This window comes from Polypterus senegalus, chromosome 4, assembly GCF_016835505.1.
Source record: "Polypterus senegalus isolate Bchr_013 chromosome 4, ASM1683550v1, whole genome shotgun sequence".
NCBI classification, from domain to species: domain Eukaryota; kingdom Metazoa; phylum Chordata; class Cladistia; order Polypteriformes; family Polypteridae; genus Polypterus; species Polypterus senegalus.
In genome coordinates, this window is record NC_053157.1 from 62,517,946 (window position 1) to 62,539,146 (window position 21,201).

Below are 21,201 nucleotides of genomic sequence, written 5' to 3' on the forward strand. Positions count from 1 at the left end.
AATTCTAAAGGGTTCACAAACTTTCAGGCACCACTATATTGCTTATAAGATGACAATGTGTCTATTTTTATTCTGCACTTTATTTTTTTCCTTAGACAAATTTCTGGATATACTGTATATAGCTTTGTCCTATTCATTTTATTAATGTAATTCTTAATATTCCAGTCAATGTTTCTTGCAAAAGTTTTGTAGTACACTTTCTAGTAGGTTTTCCTCAGAGCACTCTTTTACTGTGCCTCCTTGAAGTGACAGTGCAATTTGTACTTTTGTAAAAGATCTTTTCATTGTCAACATATTTTTATAAATACTTGAGAAGAGGCACACAGACAAAGCTGGTGGCACCAGATTTAATGCTGATGCATGAAGACAGCAGTTTCAGTTAAAAAAGTGCCTAGAGCACTGTTGTTTCCAGATATCAGAAGTTATGTCACTGTAACATTTCACTTGATCTTCTAGAGAAACAGATTTACAGAATAAAAATGCAAGCCTGTAGAAATCATAACTTAAACATTTACCCTATGAAATGCATTCTTCATGTGATCTGGACAGTTTGAAAAGACATCTTTATTCACAAATAATTAATATAGAGTATAACTTGCAATGCTAATAAAGAATCATGTTCAGTAACTTTGTCTTGCATTTCATTTACAATTTTGTATTTATAATCAGAAGTAACAGCAATTTCTCCACAATCTGCAGTAGCCCGTTCATAATAATGTCCTCTTAACATCTTATTTTTGCGCCTGAGTTGTCTGTCAGATTTAATTACTGTTAAATACAATGGCAAGTACTGCATAATTCATAAATGCAAATGCACTTAACCTGGTTCTCATTTGTGTCTTGTGTTTTTCCTGGTACAGATTAAACAAAAAATGATTCATTATAGAAGATGAACTTTATGAACTATATAAACTTTTTATATTTACACAATTGAAATAAAAAAGCATGTCCTTTCTTTGTCAAACTGGTATGTAAGAAAGTATAAATTGAGGGGCAAAGCTAATTGCTAATTTAGTTGTGGTGGTCTTAATATCAAAATACAGCACTGAGAAATTCATTACTGTTGTGAAAGTGCTAATTTAAAAGTTTTAAACCTAACCCTTGAAGATTCTACAGTGCTGATCATTTAAGTCACACAAGATTATCCCCTGTGCACTAAAATGTATAACTTACAAACTTCTAAGATTTGTGGATTATAGTGCATGTTTCTAATTATAGAACCAAGTCAACATGGATGCAGAAAACCACAAGATCAAATTAAGTGTTATTATTGAACTGAACACAACTGCTGGTAAAACTGATTCCTGCCTACCTGACATACATCAGGATCAAGGGATGGGCTGCAGAATTCCCTTGTGGCAGGATGGTTTTCAAAGATATCTTGTCTTTGAGAAAGATGATTTGAGAGTTTGACTTTCATGAAGGAAAATGTTGCGTGATTATCTCAATAGAGAGACAAAGACATACAGTGAGTGAAATAATAGACACTCTAGGCTAGTTTTGGGTCAATTGAATCCACTCATCATGAAGAATTACACATGAACTACCACTGAGTGGCAGCAGTCATCTGTGCACATTGGGTGCTCAGAATGGTGATTCCTAAAATGAAGTATCAACAAATCCTATGCTCCAAGAAGAACCCTGAGCTGAAAAACCAAAGGGCCCATGGTGACTCTTCAACATCAAGGTAACTCAATTTCCAGGTCAATGCTGGCAAAGATCATGTGCTCAATTTTTTATGATGCTGAAGTTTATATTGATTACATGCCCCTTTTGACCAACATAATTGGTCTATATTACACTGTCATGCAATAAACGATCAGTGAAAAGTAGAAAGGAAAGTACTTGTGTACCTCTGTTTTGCTTTACAGCTATGCTCCAGCATATGTCATGAGTTATGAACACCGCTAAGCAAAATTATAGAATTAGAAAGATGCCACACTCACTCTAATCTTCAAACATGATTGCCATTTGCAATGTCAACTTTTACTAAGGGAGTTCTTGTGGTTAAGGCTGAACATGGACATTCAATGGGCATTACTGACCCCAGAATGGTTTTGAGGATGCCCCAGGAAATAGGTATAAATAGAAACTAATGCTGCCCCTTGGCCAGAAGTTCTTGTGACTTTCAGTCAGGTGCAGAATTGGGCAAGGGCTCTTCTCTTTGTGCTTAAGTAATATGCAAAGCCCATTTAGCTTGGTCTGGAGGCAATGATAGTTGTATTTGATTAATGTGGTTATTTTGTGTTCTCTCACAGATTTAGTCTTCCTTTGTGCTCATGTTACATTCAAATAAACAATTTGATAAAGAGCTTGTTTTGAATGCTTTTTTTGCAGGAAAGGGAGACACACAGGGGCTGCTCTCATCACAACTGATAAGTACATATTACAAAGCATAGGCTGCATTTTTTGTGTCGGTGATGGTTTGGAAGGCTTTTTAAAAAAATAAAATACTTGACAAAATTGTCAACCAAACTACATTAAATTTCATTCAAGTTTTCAAAGTAATCCCTGCACTTGTCAGAACTACTTCAGTAAATTATGGCTGCTAAAGGGCAATGTTAATCAGATAATTACTATGAAGTAAAACTGTAGCTGGTTCACTTTTCAGTAGTCGTGCATCAAAGATACTGGCCTCTAATGCTTTTACAGTGGCTTCTCGTCTTTTCTTATATTCTCACTGTAAAAAATGCAAGTCTTTTAAAAATGAAATATACTATTGTAAGAAATTGGACAGAAAAATAAAGGATGCATTTTTCAGTATTAGAATTTGTTTTTATTTTGTAGCATTTCTGAACAGAACACTACTATATAACAGTAGTTTTGTGGATCATATTGAATTTCTATGTATACAATATGCAATTCAACTGTTATTCCATAGAGAACAATATATTTATTTCAAGAATTAACTTTTACCTACAAATATGTCAAATATGTAATATTTTATGATTTGTCATGGTGACAAGAATATGTGAGGCTGTCCTGACATTTCAAAGTATTTTGTGAGCAGCCAATTTTTTGCTTATAGTAATATTAACATATATTTATAGTAGGTTATTCTTGCCTTAGCCTCTTAAATGCAAATCTATGGCTTGTTAGTTTTTTCAGTCTTAGTTCAGCTTCCATAGCCATGCTTTATTGTTTTAACAGCTGGCAATGACTACCAACACTAATTAACTATCCATCCATCCATTTGCTAACCCGCTGAATCCGTCCAAGTAACTATTTAGTCCCATTCATTACCACAAAATAATACTTGCTTTCAGAGGAAGATTTTGTTGGGATTGGATCTGTCTCCACATGACCCTTTAATTGAAAGAAAATAACATTCATAAAATGGACTGACAGACTGATGACTGGTAAAACAATACTGTAGACTCAATTTTTTTTAATTAGATATGCAGCTGTAGTTGACCTGACCTACTGTTTCAAGGCTGTATTTCAGTGCACTTGATTTGCCATATTTTGTGAAGTAATACAAAATGTTTTTTTTTAAATATATTGTATTAAGACATTCTTTTTTAAAATTATTTCAACAAATGTACTTGAAAGAAAACAGCAAAATAAGCAAATAAATAAATAGGAGGAAATGAGCAGGAATCCAGTTTCTCTTGTTTAATTATGACTAGATAAGCAAAATAAAGGAAATAAAATAGACAGTATAAAATTTATATAATGCCTTTCTTGAAATATTATCCGCTAAGAACATGAAAGTAGTGTGATATACTGGCTAAGGTGTTTAACTTTAAATACCAAGAGTGCTGGTTCATTCCCTATCCCTAACTCATTAGATGACCCTTAGCAAACCATTTAGGATACCTATGCTCCAAGTGGAAAAAAAAACAGTATTAAGCAATTATAATGTGACTTGATCCTGCACTTTGCCTCAAACATACACTATTGCATGGTTGTCTAACACAGAATCATTCTTAGCCATCAACCTATTACTATGACTATCTAGTTAGGTGAAGGGTAGTAAGCCCTTTTAGATGTTAAGGAACTGAACAAAACATACCGTTCCTCGTGTGAAAACCTCATGATGAATTAGAAATAATTTCTCTCTTTGCATATTTGACTATGCTCTCTTTATTACAAGGAAGTATGAAAGATTACCACTGCACCATGCAAATCTTCCTAGCAGATAGCAAGCAGCAGTCAGTTATGGATTATTCATTCCTGTATTATGAGACCAATTGTACTAATGTAAAATGCTGTCTTGTGTGTCTAACTGCTGCTTTCAGAACAATCTTAGTTTTTTTGCTAGTATGTATCTATTTGAATGTGCATATCACAAAAGAAAGAAAAAATAAATCAACTTGTTGATACAGCAGTGCTTACAAATTATGCTATTAGACTGTTATAAAACAAGTCAAACTACTACTATGCACTCTCCCTAGTGTTATATATATATATATATATATATATATATATATATATATATATATATATACACACACAAACATACTGTGTATATATATATATAAAAATATAAATATATATAAATATATATGAATGGAAGCGAAGGTTTGTGATATGGTTTGCATATTTGTAGTTGGAGATCCACAAAGGGAGAGAATGAGTCATGTATCATAAAGTTTATTCCTGAGCTTTCAGCTCCTACCAGGAAGCATCATAGGAGGATAATGATTAGACATACAGGAATCAAAGGTAATATATAGCAAAATTAGGCAGGAAGGTGTAGGTGAGTGTGTGCTTTGGTGGGGGGGGTAATGAAGTGTGGTTGGAGGGTGTTGGTTAAGTTTTATTTATTATGAGGATGTTCTTCTTAAGTTTGCATATGCTGGGTTCATGTCCAAATATCTGTTAATGGCGTTTTCGTTTGATAGCCAAGATTTAAGGCCAGTACTAAAAGTGCCAGAGAGCCGGCTGAATCTTGGCTATCAAACGAATACGCAATCCAATTCATGATGGAAAAAGAAATAAACGGACACATCAATTTCCTTGACATTTCTATTGAAAGAAGTAATCACGCTGGTTTAATTACAACTGTTTATCTCTAAGATTGTTATACTGAAAAAAATAGTACACTTTTCCAGACACCGCCCTTCATCACATAAACAGAGTTGCATTAGGACTCAAAAGGATTAACACCCATTGTAATATAATGGACACAAAAAAGAATGAAAGACATTGTCTTTTTTCTGTTCACATCAAACGGCTACCTCAAGACATTTATTGAACAATGCCTTTATAGGAGACACTGCAGACTGCAGCAAACAGTCAACTCCAACTCAGTACTCCACCACACCCTCCCTTATCATTGTGGGGTGTCAGAAAGTACAGCATGCATCCAGTCCAGATCTGGGATCAAGATAACGCAAAAACCGGCAAACACTTTACAGACTGTTTTTTTCAATGCCAAAAGCAACCACAGAGAAAAGAAGCACACTTTACAGCATTCCATGCAATGCCTGCCCGGTGATATACGTGGGACAAACATCTAAAAGACTAACAACACGTATACAAGAACATCATAATTCCATCAGAAGGAAAGACCCACGGTCTCTGATTTACATAAATATAAGTTCCACCGGACACACATTTAAATAGGACACTGTGAAAGTAAAATTCAGGGCCATTACTAAGAGTGCCAGAGAGCTGGCTGAATTGTGGTTGTCTAACAAAAACGCCATTAACAGACACTTGTACTTGAACCCAGCATAAGCAGGCTTAAATAGAAGAACATCTCTCTATTATATACACAAAAATCCTGGAGAGAAACAGTAGGGCGGCGAGACATGATCTTCACGCTAAGATCACGGAAGACACTTAAAAGACCTGCGAGACTAAAGAGATTAGCCATGGAACATCTTGTGGGGACCTTAAACATGAGACTGTGTGCCAAGAGATTGACCCAGGACCGTCTCGCGATGACGTAGAACATGAGATTCTTGCAAGACACGCCCTACTTACAACCAAATAAGAGCACAGACAGCAACACACTCAGTTGTGTTTTGGCTTTGAGCACACAGAGATTACAGGCTCACAGCGCATATAACGTGTACAAGGACAATACGTTATAAATGTAACGTAGACGACTAAGCGAAGAAGAAACCAGTGTGGAGAAAAGAGACTCAAAAGCGTTGGAGAGACAAAAAAGAAAAAGAATCTAGGTGCAAATTCAGAAAATAAGGAAAGTAATTATAAGCTCAGAACAAGTGGGATTGAAACAAAAGCACGTCCAATCGGGCTCAGAATTAAAAGAGAGTAAAAGACAAAGTAGAACTTCATAAAGACATTCACAAACGTTGGCGCTATACCAGTGGCGACTGCTCTAAGACTACAAGGGAAGCTCCGCTTCCTCTACTATGTCAGAAAATAAATGCTCATATATACTGTCGTATTTATATTGGTTTTAATAAAAGTGCGCTAGAACGTATTCAACTTCATGACTAGCTCGTTCAGAATCAGGTATTTATTGTAGATTGTTTGATGCAATTTTACTTGTCATACATTTCCGTGCAGCACAGCGCGTTAAACCCTCCTGAAGCCCAGCTTCACTGGAGCTCTATGGGCAAGCTCAGAGGAGCTTTTTTCACTGCAGAAAAGCTGGACGGTAATTGGATAAATGCATCAAAATCGTCACTTCCAGGGAAGCTCAGCTTCTCTGGGAGTGAATGGAGCAGTGGGTGGGCCAGAACGGTGGGCTGCTGCATGATGATTGGAGCTGTTTAAAGGGCGGAACCCCTTTTTTGATTGACAGCATGTCTTAAGTATACATCAGCACTACAGAGATTCGAGTTCAGTCCCATGCGGATTTGCAGGTGAAGTCATACGACAAACTGCTGCACTCTGTATTTTTTGCTGGCGATATAAACCATTTTTGTTTGTACAAAAGTAAAGTTAGTTCGTTCATATAATTAAAGTAGCTCGTGGAAGGGGAAACTAGCCAGCTAGCAAGCTGTGCATAATGGTGCTAATATTGTTGACCTGCTTTTGGCAAAACCATTTAGTAGTCTTCCTTACGAGGAGAGACTCAGAATTAAATGGTAGGGCAGACCAAAGCCCAAGATTGATCTGGTGCAAAAATCAGGAAAAAATAACAGGTCTTTTTAGCTCTCCTGGTATGACAAGGTGAACTGGCTGACTGGAAGTGCTGTGACAAAGAAAATGTACTGTTGGCCATGCTTCTTGAAGAAACCTTCTCAGGGAATGGGATGTGTTTGGTCAAACGTGGGTTTTGGGGATCTGGGTAACTTTGACAGGGCATACTGTACAAAAGGCATGAAAAGTGCAAACAACATGCAAGTTCATTTGCAAGGTTAAGTTGTCTGGGCAGGGTCAGGGTTGAACATGCAATCAATGAAGGTCTTCGCTTTTAGGTGGCAAAACATAATGAAACAGTAAAAAAAAAAAAACAGGGCCTTCCTAAACCGTCTAATTGATGCGACTTCCTTGCTTGGCCGTCAGGAGCTGGCATTCAGGGGGCATGATGAGAGTAGTGAATCAGCAAATAAGGGGAATTACAGGGAATTTACAGAAACATTAGCTAAATATGACTCTGTCTTGGCCACACAATTTCAGTCATTAGCTGTGTTTTCTGGTATTTCCCACTCAATCCAAAATGACTTGATCTCTGCTCTCGCAGCCACTGTTTCTGATCATATAAAAGTTGAAATTCAGACTGCTCCTTTTTTTGTATGGCAGGTGGAAGAAGCAACTGACATATCTTGCCATGCCCAACTGTCTGTCATTGTTAGATATGTGGACAGTGCAGGTAAAATTCAAGAGTGCTTCATTGGATTTTTGGATGTGTCAGGGGGTCGAGATGCTCAGTCTGTGTTTGAAGTTTTAAACGAGAAGATGCAGGGCTACAGTTTTAGAGAAAAACTTATGGCACAAACCTACGATGGGGCTGCTGTCTTTGCTTCATCTCTCAATGGCCTACAGGCCAAAGTTAAAGTAATAGTCCCTAGTGCAGTGTTTGCGCATTGCTATGCACACAGACTAAACCTGGTGTTGTCCCAGGGTACTAAATGCTTGCCTGAGTCAAGAATATTTTTTGCATCTCTCTCTGGGTTCACCACATTTTTTTCAAAGTCCACAAAAAGGATGTCTTTTCTTGAGTCTGCAGGGTCTTCAAGATTGTCCAGAAATGCTCCTACTCGATGTAATTTCACATCACGGATAGTGAGCACTGTGGCAAACAATTATGATGGCCTCCTGCAGACTTTTGACAAGATTACCCAGGATGAGAGCATGGATGATGACACATTAGATGCTGCCAAAGGCTTCATAATGAAACTGGAGGATTTTGAGTTTGTGTTCATGTTGTACACATATGAACAAATATTATCTGAGACAGATGCTGTCTTTGATATTGTCCAGCAAAGGGCTATGGATGTTCTTTACTGCAAAAAAAGAATTGGGTCTCTCCTTGCTTTTGTCAAGGAGAAGAGGTCAGAGGAGGCTTATCAAGCAGTTTATGCAAAAGCAGCAAATCTCACATCAGACCCTCAAGATGAACCTATTAGAAAGCGCTGTCTGTCACAATTACAGGATCCCCAGGACCGCTACAGAAATTTGTACATGGCCACCCTAGACAATCTCATGGAGCAGATTTCTCAGCGTTTTTCAAATTTGGAAAGCATGAGCTTCTTAGAATTAGTCAATCCCGGGAAATTTGATGAAATGAGACAAGTGTTTCCAGAGGAGGCATTTGAAAGTGTGCTGAAAAGTTATGGCCATTTCTTTGACTCAGGGAGACTGAGATCTGAACTTCAAGTACTATATTCAGATCATGACTTACAGGGTAGCAGGGGTAAGCTGTGTGATTTCTTGGTGTTTTTTAAAGACATGGAGTTGGATAGTGCAATGCCTCAGCTATACAAGCTGTTGTCGTTAGTGGCAACAATTGGCGCTAAATCAGCAGGTGTAGAGAGGAGCTTCTCCTGTTTAAAACGGGTCAAGTCATACACCCGCAACACAATGGGCCAAGATTGTTTGAGCAACCTTGCTCTCCTGGCCATTAAGAGGAAACTGGTTAAGTCCCTGGAAAAGACGGCCAATTGGTACGACAGGGACACAGACCATTTTTGCAAAAGGAACGGAGGGCAGAATTTACGTACAAATAACATAATTAATTTTATGATGAAGGCCTAATATGAGCTTCCCCTGTTTCAAAAGCTAGCAGCCGCCACTGCGCTATACACATGCAGAGCAGGTTACAGATTATGAAAGCAGTGGAATTCAAAAAAAAAAAAGTTGGGGCGATACACATGTGGAGAAAGTTAAAGAATATGAAAGTAGGAAAATCAGAAAGTATAAAAAAAAAGAAGGTAAAGATCGCACTAGCACAAGCAAATGGAAATTATTACTTGAAAAAGGGAAAATAATCACCACGGACCAGGAGTCATTGAAAAAAAAAAAGCAGGATAAAGTGAGGTCAGAAATAAAAGAGAGTAGAAAACAAAGTAAAGCATCATAAAGAGGTTAAAAAATAAGGAGGCCTAACACATGCAGAGCAGGTTAGAGATAATGAAAACTGGAATTCAAAAGACTCAAAAAAAAAACACAGGCGCGAAACACATGCACAGCAAGATACAGAAAATGAAAGCAGAAAAAAACGAAAGTGACAAAAAAAAGAGAGTAAAGATCGCATTAGCACAAATAAAGAGAAATTATTACTTGGAGAAATAACGAAAAGGCGAATAGAGATCGAATATATGGACATAGGTGATATGTCAGAAGTATGTAAATATTGTAAGGCTTTGAAGTTTAAGTTAAGAGAATTTCAAAACACAGAATTTACCTCACATGCATTTATTGGTTAGTTTGCAAAAAAAAATTTTTAACTGCTGATGATGTAGATCGTTTTGTCTGTGCTGAAATTCCAAACAGAGAAACCTATACTGAATTATGGTACAAAGTCATTAAACACATGTCTCACTGACCTTATTAAAAAGATTCAGCACATTGGGAGTCTAAAGATTCCAAATATTGTTTTTACAGAAGTTCTGAAATAAAAGTGAAACTAATGAAACAGCAACAATTAAAAAAAAAAAAAAAATCTTAAAAGTGTGTATCTGGAAAAACGAAAACGGGGGTTGACGACCGAAGCGAGCAGGGGGCGAAGCCCCTAGTGTAAATTATGAAAAAGACCTCATGACCAACAACGTCCAAACCCTACCTTACTAATCCACCCCACACCCCCACCCTTCACCAGCTATATATTGCCTTTGATTCCTGTATGTCTAATCATTTTCCTTTGATAAAGACACCTGGCAGGTTGTTAAAAGCTTAAGAATAATAAAATAAAAAAAAAAAAATTTAAAATATGTGAATCATTTTCGCTCTTTGTGGATCTCTAGCTATAAACATGTGGGCATCCCAGACGACTATTCCTTGTTGACTAGACGGGATGCCAATATAAAGGAAAATGGTAGGGCAGTCTTTCTGACCAGATGGAAACAGGAATCCTTACCCCGCTGAGAGGCCAATATGTTGCAGGAACTGAGAGAGAACACAGCATATGGGAAGTAAACTGATAAACTAAGGAACAGCGTTCCTGTGAATTAGGTATCTTCAGATATGGAATCATGGGTGTCCCAGGGTACAATGAATGTTTGTTTTGATTATTATATAATTGTAGTAAATTTCATATCAACAGAAAGAATATCTGTTATCATGATAAACAAAGTATTAGGGGCTGTATGCTAAAAGTGCCATTACCCATTGCTATCTTTCAACAGTTAAACATTAAAGAACAGTTCAACCAGAAATTTGAATCAAAAATAGAACATTTTTTAGCCTTACCACTGCATTGGGATTTCTACATAGTTTACATTGTTGAAAATGTTGTCTCTTGTAGATTTTACATTCAGGTTACGTGAACTAGTGTTGATAAATTGGCCCTAGAGTGTATATGTGTGAGTGGGTGCATGTTCATCCTGTGATTTTACTGGTGCCTTCCCTGGCCAGGGATTATTCTTACCTTGCACCCAATGATTGGTGGGATAAGCTCCAGCTGCCCAATGACCTTGCCCTGGTTAAGCAGGTTAAGAGGATGGACAAATGGATGGATGCAATGGTACGTTTATGTGAATGCTAAATAACGTTAAACTTTCATAATTAATTTAAAATCCTTTATTAACACATAATATTAATTAAAAAGAGCTTTTATTTAATCAGGAAGTGAAATTGCATTTCATTTTAAATACAAATTGAGCTTTTGGGAAATCAGACTTTTATTGTGGAATAATGTCAATACTATAAAAACATCTAATGTTTTCTTAACGTATTATTTGTTTTTCATACATTTTAATATATCAAGTTTTAAAAATAAGTTAATGCTTCAAGTGATCTTAAAACTGCACAGTATTCCATCTACTTTTCTTACAAGGGTACTAATATCTTTTGTTAAAACAAACATTATATTCAAACAAAAACTACTTCATTAGATTTGTCCCATATTATCTGAAAAATGCAGAAATGGTTACTTAAGTTCAAAGAAAATAAAACTATGACTTCTTCAAAAAACTAAAGAGCTTTCTAAATTTATAATCCAAAAATGCAAATACATCATTTCGAGATGGCTGCTGCCTGCTATCAGAAGGCTTAAGGTCACCTTGAAATTTGTTTACGTTGCATTAATGGTTAACATACATTAGCCTGACATAGTTCATTATAATTGATTTTTGGAGAAAAGGCCTAAGAAGCCATTTATTTAAAGTGTGGAATGTTGCAGCGCATTTTTATCCATATCTAAAACTTAAATTTAAGTAAAGGTAATTTAATACTATAACATAATCATAAAAATATATTAATTAACTAAAAATTTAGATACAATATTGACTTCCAACAAAGCTGCTTATTTATTTCCTGCAGATCAAAAAGTATAAATGGAAAAAATGTAAAAATATTATGGCTTTAATGTTGAACAGCATCTCAAAAACTTCATAAGTATTATACATTATGGCAAACAACACTACACACATTTTTGCCATTAGAACACCGGCTAGTTAAATGACTTGCTTAAACTCTCAGACCAGCAGCAGCAGTGGCCTACTAAGATACAATTTTTTGGTATAAAGCATTGGCAATTCTCATATATAGTAAATGGCATAAATAATATATCACTAACATATTTATCATAAATTATTTTATCCTAAAAATAGATTTGATTAATAGTCAAGTCATATTCATACAGATAGTTCGGTTTATTACAGTAGATTCCAAGATAAGAAATAGATTATTTTGTTTGCCGCCTTTTGCTCTTGTCTTTTTACAGTACAGTACAGCACCTTCCTGTTAAAAAAAACAAAAGCTGAACATACTATTTCAAAGCCGGCATGTTCTTCAAGTATTCATGCTTATACATACAGTATAGCAGGGAAAAAACATGGCCAACTAATTCTGAGATTAAGGAACACACAACTACCAATACCTCATACTGTCAGTCCCCAAGCAGAAGACTAGCAACAGAAAACTAACAGGCGAGCCCTTTAATTCCCAAATTATTTTCTTTCACTTTTCACATATTTACTTTTCATAAGTTGAATATTTTATTCTTCTGTGCTAAGTGGGAAAAAGTCCATCTGCCCTTTGGGCATTACTGGTTTAAGTATTATCTAATGTGAGGATGTACCCCCTTAAGACTAGAACTCCTTTAGAGGGCAGTCCTGACACTTTGTAACATTTTAATATACTTTATTTTATATACAATCCTAATGGTGGTGGGCCATCACAACAACACTGAGAGCAAATGGACTAACAGGCTAATATGTACATTTTTTTTTACTAGGATAAAGCCTTTACTTTTGCCAACATAAACAGGAACCCAATTCTCATATATACTTTATCTTCCTAAACAAAAATATTCATCGATTTATATACCCACATGAGTAATTTCTTCTTAAATTCTAAACTCTTCTTATATATTCTTGACATTCAGACGACCTGAAACTTGTTGTCATTAGCATGCCCAAACCATTGAAAATAATATGATGATGCATCTAAATATATGTATGGTGCTACAATTTGTTTGTTTTTTTTCATGAAAATCCGGTTTACCCTTACGAAATTTAGAACAATAAAGAGTAAAACAACTAGCCATCACTTTTTAAAATTAGCATACACAAAGTTTTTCGCACACTTTTTCTGTAAGGAACACCAAAAATATAAGTCTTAAATTCACTGCACTATCCATAACCCACCTGAAAACAAGGAAAATGTCTCCCTGACATTGCAACACTTCAGCCCACACTTGGAAGGAAATAAACACGTCACATTGTATTTTTCTCTATGTCAATAAACAGCTTAAAAGTACAGTACTACTGTGAACTAAACTTATATTACTGTAAGTGAAACTACAAACTGCTTTTCTTTAAGTTACATTGATCCTCCATCAAGTAAGTATAGATGAATTACAGTATATAAGGTATTAAATAAATTAAATACAAGGAACTGATTAACATATCCATAAATTAATTATAGGCTAATGCGTTAAGGTATTAAAAAATTAAAATACAAGAGACAACATACATTTTTTTTTCTTAAAAGTATTAAGTCATCAGTGTTCCTCCATTTCAACAGATGAAGAGTTTTAAAACAACAGATTAAACATATGAAAAAATACAATGGCTGAAGGAGTTCTGCTCTTTAAATGTATGATCCCTTTGATAAATACCTGGTTAAGTTGTGTAAATGCAGGCACAGAAAGATGGTTGTTTCTTGTTATGTATCTTGTTTCAGTTGTCCAGTAATACCTATCCCAACTGCAGGAGGCTGTAAACAATGTTGGCTGATCCCTGAAATAAAAATCCACTAATTAGTATTACAATAAAAAAAAAACATTGATATCCACCCATTCATCCATTTTCTAACCCGCTGAATCTGAACACAGGCTCACGGGGGTCTGCTGGAGCCAATCCCAGCCACCCAAAATTGAAAAAATAATACTATAAATGAAATATCCACTGCTTACATTCCAAGACATCCAAAATCACACTTGAAAAAAACACTTGGTGGGCTGTATCATGGTACACCGGAGGTAAAGTAAGTGTATTAATAAATATTGTTGAATAACTTCACTTATAGTCTTTACTATGGTATTCTATTTTAACTAAATAAATTATTCAGATACTTTTATCTATTTACACAAAAAAAGGAAAGACAAATCAAATAAAATGATGAACAGATGACAATCTGTTCATGCTAAGAACAAAAGCTGGACAGGGCATGTATACAGTAAACTTCACATACCAAATATGTATAGCATAAGAAAGCAAACCGCTATGAGCCCCTCACCAAACCAAGGAACTAGAGTGAAGAATATTATTATGAATCTGCAGAAGCCTACCCAAAGATTTTGGTTTATAAAATCAGTGTTTACCAAATACTAAAATTTCATACAGTACATGGCTGAAGAAAAAAACAACAGTACTGTTGATCATGGTATAGTTTTGTGAATATGAATATAATTAAAACTTACTTTTTTTGTTCAATAGCTAATATGTATAATTTTGATGTTGCAAATGAGAAGCATACAATATACTGTAAATACAATCCTAATTTGTAATTTAATACTCTCAAAGCATGTAGATTTTGAAATCAAACACAGCATTGTAATTGTTTAGCCAAAAATGATGCAGATTTCTTTTTTCCTTAAGAATAAATTAGGCTGTACTAAATTTCTTTCATACAGTCGTAGCTAACTACTACTATTAAGCTATGAATCATAACATAATATTCTCATACTCACAGTGAAGGTTGTGATAGGTTGCAGCCTATCTTAGTATCACTGAGCATAATTCTAGACCAATCAATTCAACCAAATAGACATATAGTCCAACTAAATTATGGTTTGAGCTTTTTAGTAACCCAGCCACAGGGAATGCATAATCCAGTGTATTTCTTCGTGCTGGTCCGAAGCCCGGATAAATTGGTAGGGTTATGTAGGAAGGGCATCTAGTGTAAAATTTTGCCAGATCAATATGCGGACAACAATACAGGTGTCCATATCGGATTGGTCAAGCTCTGGGTTAACAACGACCGCCACCAGTACTGTTAGCCAACAGTGTGCTGGAGGAAATTGGGCAACTATTGGCCGAAGAAGGAGAAGAAGAGGGGGAGGACGTGTCAAGAGGCAGAAGGAGAGGAGGTAAAGAGAGTGGAACTGAGGGTAGGAACTTTGAATGATGGCAGTATGACTGGTAAGGGGAGAGAGTTAGCCGATATGATGGAGAGAAGGAAGGTTGATATATTGTGCGTGCAAGAGACTAAATGGAAGGAGAGTAAGGCCAGGTGGAATGGAGGTGGATTCAAATTGTTCTATCATGGTGTGAATGGGAGGAGAAATGGGGCAGGGGTTATTCTGAAGGAACAGTATGTCAAGAGTGTTTTGGAGGTGAAAAGAGTGTCAGACAGAGTAATGATTATGAAGTTAGAAATTAGAGATGTGATGATGAATGTTGTTAATGCATATGCCCTGCAAGTTGGGTGTGCGATGTATAAAAAAGAAGATTTCTGGAGTTGGATGAAGTAATAGACAGTGTACCCAAAGGACAGAAAGTGGTGATTGGAGCGGATTTCAATAGACATGTTTGTGAAGGGAACAGAGTACACGAGGAGGTGATGGGTAGGTGTGGTGTCGAGGAGAGGAATGAAAGAGGTCAGATGATAATGGATTTTTTGAAAAAGATGGACATGGCTGTGGTGAATACGTATTTTAAGAAGAGGGAGGAAAATAGGGTGATGTACAAGAGTGGAGGAAGATACACACATGAAGATTATATCCTATGCAGAAGAGTCATTCTGCAGGAGATTGAAGACTGCAAAGTGGTGGTAGGGGAAAATATAGTTAGGCAGCATAGGATGGTGGTCTGTAGGATGATGTTAGAGATCAAGAAGAGGAGGAAAGTAAGGGCAGAGCCAAAGATCAAATGGTGTAAGTTGAAAAAAAGACTGCAAGGTTGAGTTTAGGAAGAATGTAAGACAGGCATTAGGTGGCAGTAAAGAGTTACCAGACAGCTGGGCAACTACAGCAGAAACAGTAAGGGTGCAACAGGTTAGGATGATAATGGATAAAGATGGAAACATACTCACAAACGAGGAGGGTGAATTGAGCGGATGGAAATAGTACTTTGAGAGGCTGATGAATGAAGAGAATGAGAGAGAGATAAGGTTAAATAGTGATAGAGATAGTGAATCAGGAAGTGCAAGGATAAGCAAGGAGGACGTAAGGACAGCTATGAAAAGGATGAAGAATGGAAAGGCCACTGGTCCCAATGACATACCTGTGGAAGAATGAAGATGTTTAGGAGTGATGGCAGTGGAGTTTTTAAATCAGATTGTTTAATGGTATCTTGGAAAGAAAGAGGATGCCTGAAGAGTGGAGAAGAAGTGTACTGGTACTAATTTTTAAGAATAAGGAGGGTGTGCAGAGCTGTAGTAACTACAGGGAGATAACATTGATAAGCCTCAGCATAAAGTTATGGGAAAGAGTAGTTTAAGCTATGTTAAGAAGGGAGGTGATGATTAGTGAGCAGCAGTATGGTTTCATGCCAGGAAAGAGCACCACAGATACAATGTTTGCTCTGAGGGTGTTGATGGAGAAGAGTCCTTCTCTGTGGAGGACTGCTTGTCTGTCACCAAGGCAACCACAGGTTTGCAGCGCAGCAGCATATGGCTGACACAACAAGTACAAGGCAATCAAGATCACGCTATAAACGCCTGTTGCCGATGGGTGATACCAGGAACATTATAAATACAGGGAACAGTATGCCTTGGCCACTGACCTGGCCTCAACTATGCCCGTTTGCTCTATCTGCATATATGAAAGTGGTAGCTCCCGCTGCAATTAATAACCCTGCTGTTCCTGTTTCAAGTTGAATAAAGTTGGTTTTGCTAAAGTACTAAGACTCATCCTTATGTTTTGGGGTGCAAGACAATGACACACACACACAAACACACACATATACATAAATATACACACACAAACTTTACTGTATTTACTTCCTATGGCTTAAATTGAAAATGGTCTATTACTACTAGAATGTAATTATGATGAATCTATGTTGCTGCCCCAACATCTACATGATACCAAGTACTAGCAACCAAACAATTTATTTTTATTGTCTGATTATAGATAGACAAAATTCTTAAGCATTCCCATGTTTTATCACCAATAATAAATGCTCTTTTACAAATTTCATAAAACAGAATTAGTATATGGTGTTATTTTAATCTATTTCAGGTGCCATTTAAGTCCATTCATTTTTAGGCAACAAAACAAGAGAAGCTGCATTTATTTCACACATGGTAATTCATATAATTTCTGACAAATTCAGTCCAATGGGACTTGCCATCTACGTTATATATTTACTGTATACTTGATGTATGTTTTGCTAGTCAGCTGTACAGCTTCAAGAGTTGTGTAAAACTGCCTATTGTTTTTTGTTTTTCTTATATTATCTATCTTTACTTTCTGCTGAACTTTACACATGCTCTGAGCACAATCTTACTTATAAAAAATACAATTTGACATTCAAAACAATTCATACATTCATTAAATTACACTGTTTGAATTAATTCATTTTTATAGGTACTTGATATTTCTTTAATTTATATAGCAAAAAATTTAATATGAATTATGTTGTTGCCCAAGCACACAATGCCAGTGCCATTACACAGGAGATACAAGTATAAATCAAAAAGTAAAGACAATATGAAAATTATGCGGTTAGAAAAACAGATAGAAGTTGATGTATTACAACCCATTTGCAATGGCTTATGGGTAATTCGAGCGTGCACAGAACAGTGCTCTGTCATTAGTCTAGTTGAAGCTAAGGTCAAATGAATATGGACGCTCCCCTGCAAGATTACACTATTGTTGAACAATGCGCCATAGTGAGACTTCTTTGGAGTAAAACATGCTGAAATTCACAGAAGGATATAGTATAGTATCAACTGCTATATTATACTGACTACTAACTGTGTAATTTTCACATTGCCTTTTTGTTTTAATTACCTTCATAATTTGTAATTTACATACTTGAATGTGAGATTGTGTCACACTATACTTATATGACAGAATGTTTTCTTAAGATCTCCAGTTAAATAACTATATTAAAACATTTATGAATAAAATAATGACATTTTTTCACCAACTGAAATAAATAAGATTTTAACTTTTTTTCATAATTTTGACTGAAAATAATGCAAATGGCACAACTGGAATGTGACTAATGCTTGTGTCAAAAGCAACACTGTATCCAACCTCAATGAGAAAATGTGTATCATTTCCACATTTATGGTTCTTCCCCTGGCCCCCAACATCAATTTCTCCATCCTTACCTGCCAATCTTACGTATTGTCACAGCAGCCAAAGTACAAATGTTTCTCTAGTTGTGAAACTGAACATACTGTGTGCGAACTCATGATTATGGGTTGGTGTCAGGGGGTAGAGTAGAGGAATTATCATATTGTGATGGCAAAAGGTGTTCTATACTCTCACAGTATAACAAATCAGTAACTTTAAATCACAGAAAATAACAACTGATGAAAATATAAATATTGAACTAAAACTGAAGCAATATTTTCGCATAACCTTTGCAAGCATCAAGGCAACAATTCAAATTTTCTTAAGAAAGACATCTTCAAAACAACACATGTTCAGTATAAACAAAGAAAATTAAACCAAGGTCCACTGAATTTCTTAAATTCAATTTACCTGAAAATCAATGAATCACAACAGATAATTAGGACTGTTTATAATTAAGCTGAGGTATAAATATTCCATTGGCATTTTTGTCTGTTTGCTGTTTTTCTCCCGACAACCTAAACATGCAGTTTAGTTTAACCATTATCCATAAATTAACATTATATTAGTTAAAGTGAGTGTATGTGTGTGAACATGTTATGCAAGAATCAATGTGCTGTCAGTAAAGTCTCTAGTTCCAATGCAGCTGGACTTGACTAAGTGGGTTCTATAATGAATAGATGGGTATCATATATAAATAGCTGACAAATAAAAATTATTTGCTTTTCTTCAACATCACAGAACAATCCCAAGTACAATTTACAGCATTCCAAATAACTGATATGCTACAACATGATCAGCACATTAGAATAAAATTTCTGCTGGCAGTAACTAAGCCATAGATGCAAACCTTTTACTAAATGGCCATTTTATTTCTTATCTAAAGAAGGCCAAATACAGATACTTGGTTTATTCTGTATACTCAGGCTATTTTCAAACAGTGTATTCAAATTGAGGGCCCGAGCAGCTGGACCAGGCCAAGAGGACACCCATGTAACATCTGGCTGTGGCAGATAGAGTGTCATTTCTGGAAGGTGGGACTGAACTGTGTGTCTGCTTGGGGGGTTGCCAAGCAGGATCACGAGCTATTTCGTTGTGTGGTGGGTGTGGCAACGCACTGTACCAATGCATCCAACCTGACCTGACCTTTATTTAAATTTAGATGCTCACATATAAACCCTGGCACTAAACTCCACACAAATAATTTTCACGTCCTTGGTAAGCCTGTCATCTTCATGAAATAATTCTTTGAAACGTCATCTCAGCAGAAAATTAAAGAGAGCATAGGCTACTGTTAACAAAATTTTCCAAGTAGTTTAAGTAAATTTAATTCACAAATCAAAAAGTACTATAAAACGATCATGATTTTTTTTGTGTTTAAGTAGTTTAAGTAAATTTAATTCAATAATCAGAAAGCACTGCAAAACTAATATGAACTTCTTTTGCTTTTTAACATATAGTAAATTACAATCTAAGGTGCCAACAGTACAAGAAAATTCCAGAAACTAAAGACTAAATATTGGACATTACCTACACAGGCAACACTGATCTCAGTAATCCATAGTGGGTGCAGAATATTGTGAATCCATTTTCTTCCGTCTTACATTAAGCCTTACTGTTATATGAGGTTTTTATTTTATTAGGCAACGTCAGAAATTACAAAAACTTTTAACATATTATTTCTACAAAGGTCATATAAATCTCTTGCACAATTTTCAATAAAGATAAATGTGTTCATTCATTCATCTTAGCCCTTCTCTTCTCAAATTTCTTATTTGTTCATTTTCTTTAACCTGCAGTCAAATAACTAAGAGGTGAAAATAAAATTGTAGCTAGTGGGGATGAGTCTGAATTATTGATCAGTGGTATCTACTTTCGAGTTCTAAATTGTAGATCAGAAAGTGCTCTGCATATACTGTCTTTTGAAACCTAATGCTGACTTTTCACTTTTCCACCAGGATCTTTGTGTCTTATACTGATTATATGCTCAATCACTGTCTATCATGCCACTTTTTACAAAAAAATGCAGAAAGGACAATATCTACCTAGTGCTCATTTGTATATTCAAAAAGCATCTCACCTTCCCCTTGGGGACAAATACAGTATGTACTATCTATCTGTTTATTTATCTATCTGCCTGCACATTAGGTTTTGCAAAATGAATTTCCACTCATGTCAGGAACAAGCTATTCACTTGCCACCAGTCACGTGCCTATTATTAGAAAACATTTGTAGCATTTCGAATACCGCTTTAATAGCACCAGGAAGTAACCACAAATTGATTACTAGACATATTACATTGACCTCATTCCATGCAATTAACAGTTGATCAGTTAACACCATTTGCACATGAGAGTGTTTGTCATACAGATATTATAATAAAATTATTTTGAAAGATATAAAGCAAAAAAGGAATATTTGGTGGTATTACTCACTCTGGTCTAAGGAATCCTGCTGCTTTCAAAAAATGCACAGCAGCAGGAATTTTCAATTTGACAAACACTAAAGCAGGGTCAAACTAACTAATGAAATAAAATGCTCCATTAACAGCAAGGAATGGCTTCTAATTAAGAAACTGGCTATATGAAATTACCACTGGACTACTGATTTTTCTGCTCACTTTTCTGTCACTCCAGTTTTGTTTATGTCTTACTTACTTATTTATAGCTGAATAATTGTTTTTTATATCAGGAATGTGAGAATAGAAGACACAAGAAAGCAGAAACTTCACAAATGCTACTTCAAATCCAATATGCTTTGTAACTTTAAAATACAGAATATGTTTATGATTTTGCTTATTTTTCTATTACAAAATATAATTATGCAAACATATAATTACAGTTAGGCACATGTACAGTAGCTACTAATCAATATTCATCTTCCATATCAGCGTTGGTCTCTTGATCATTACCACTATAAAG

At 35.7% G+C, this 21,201-nt stretch overlaps 1 protein-coding gene across 2 annotated transcripts in view; it reads right to left on the reverse strand.

Annotated features, from left to right (window-relative positions):
- Positions 1-21,201, reverse strand: part of tjp2a (tight junction protein 2a (zona occludens 2)) — a 237,816-nt gene that overhangs the window by 148,156 nt on the left and 68,459 nt on the right. The window contains exon 2 of one of the 2 annotated variants that reach the window (XM_039750759.1): positions 13,649-13,769. The gene's annotated coding sequence lies outside the window, so the exon portion shown is untranslated. Of the gene's footprint in view, positions 1-13,648; positions 13,770-21,201 lie in introns of those variants that run through there. The other variant, XM_039750762.1, reaches the window with a different exon arrangement.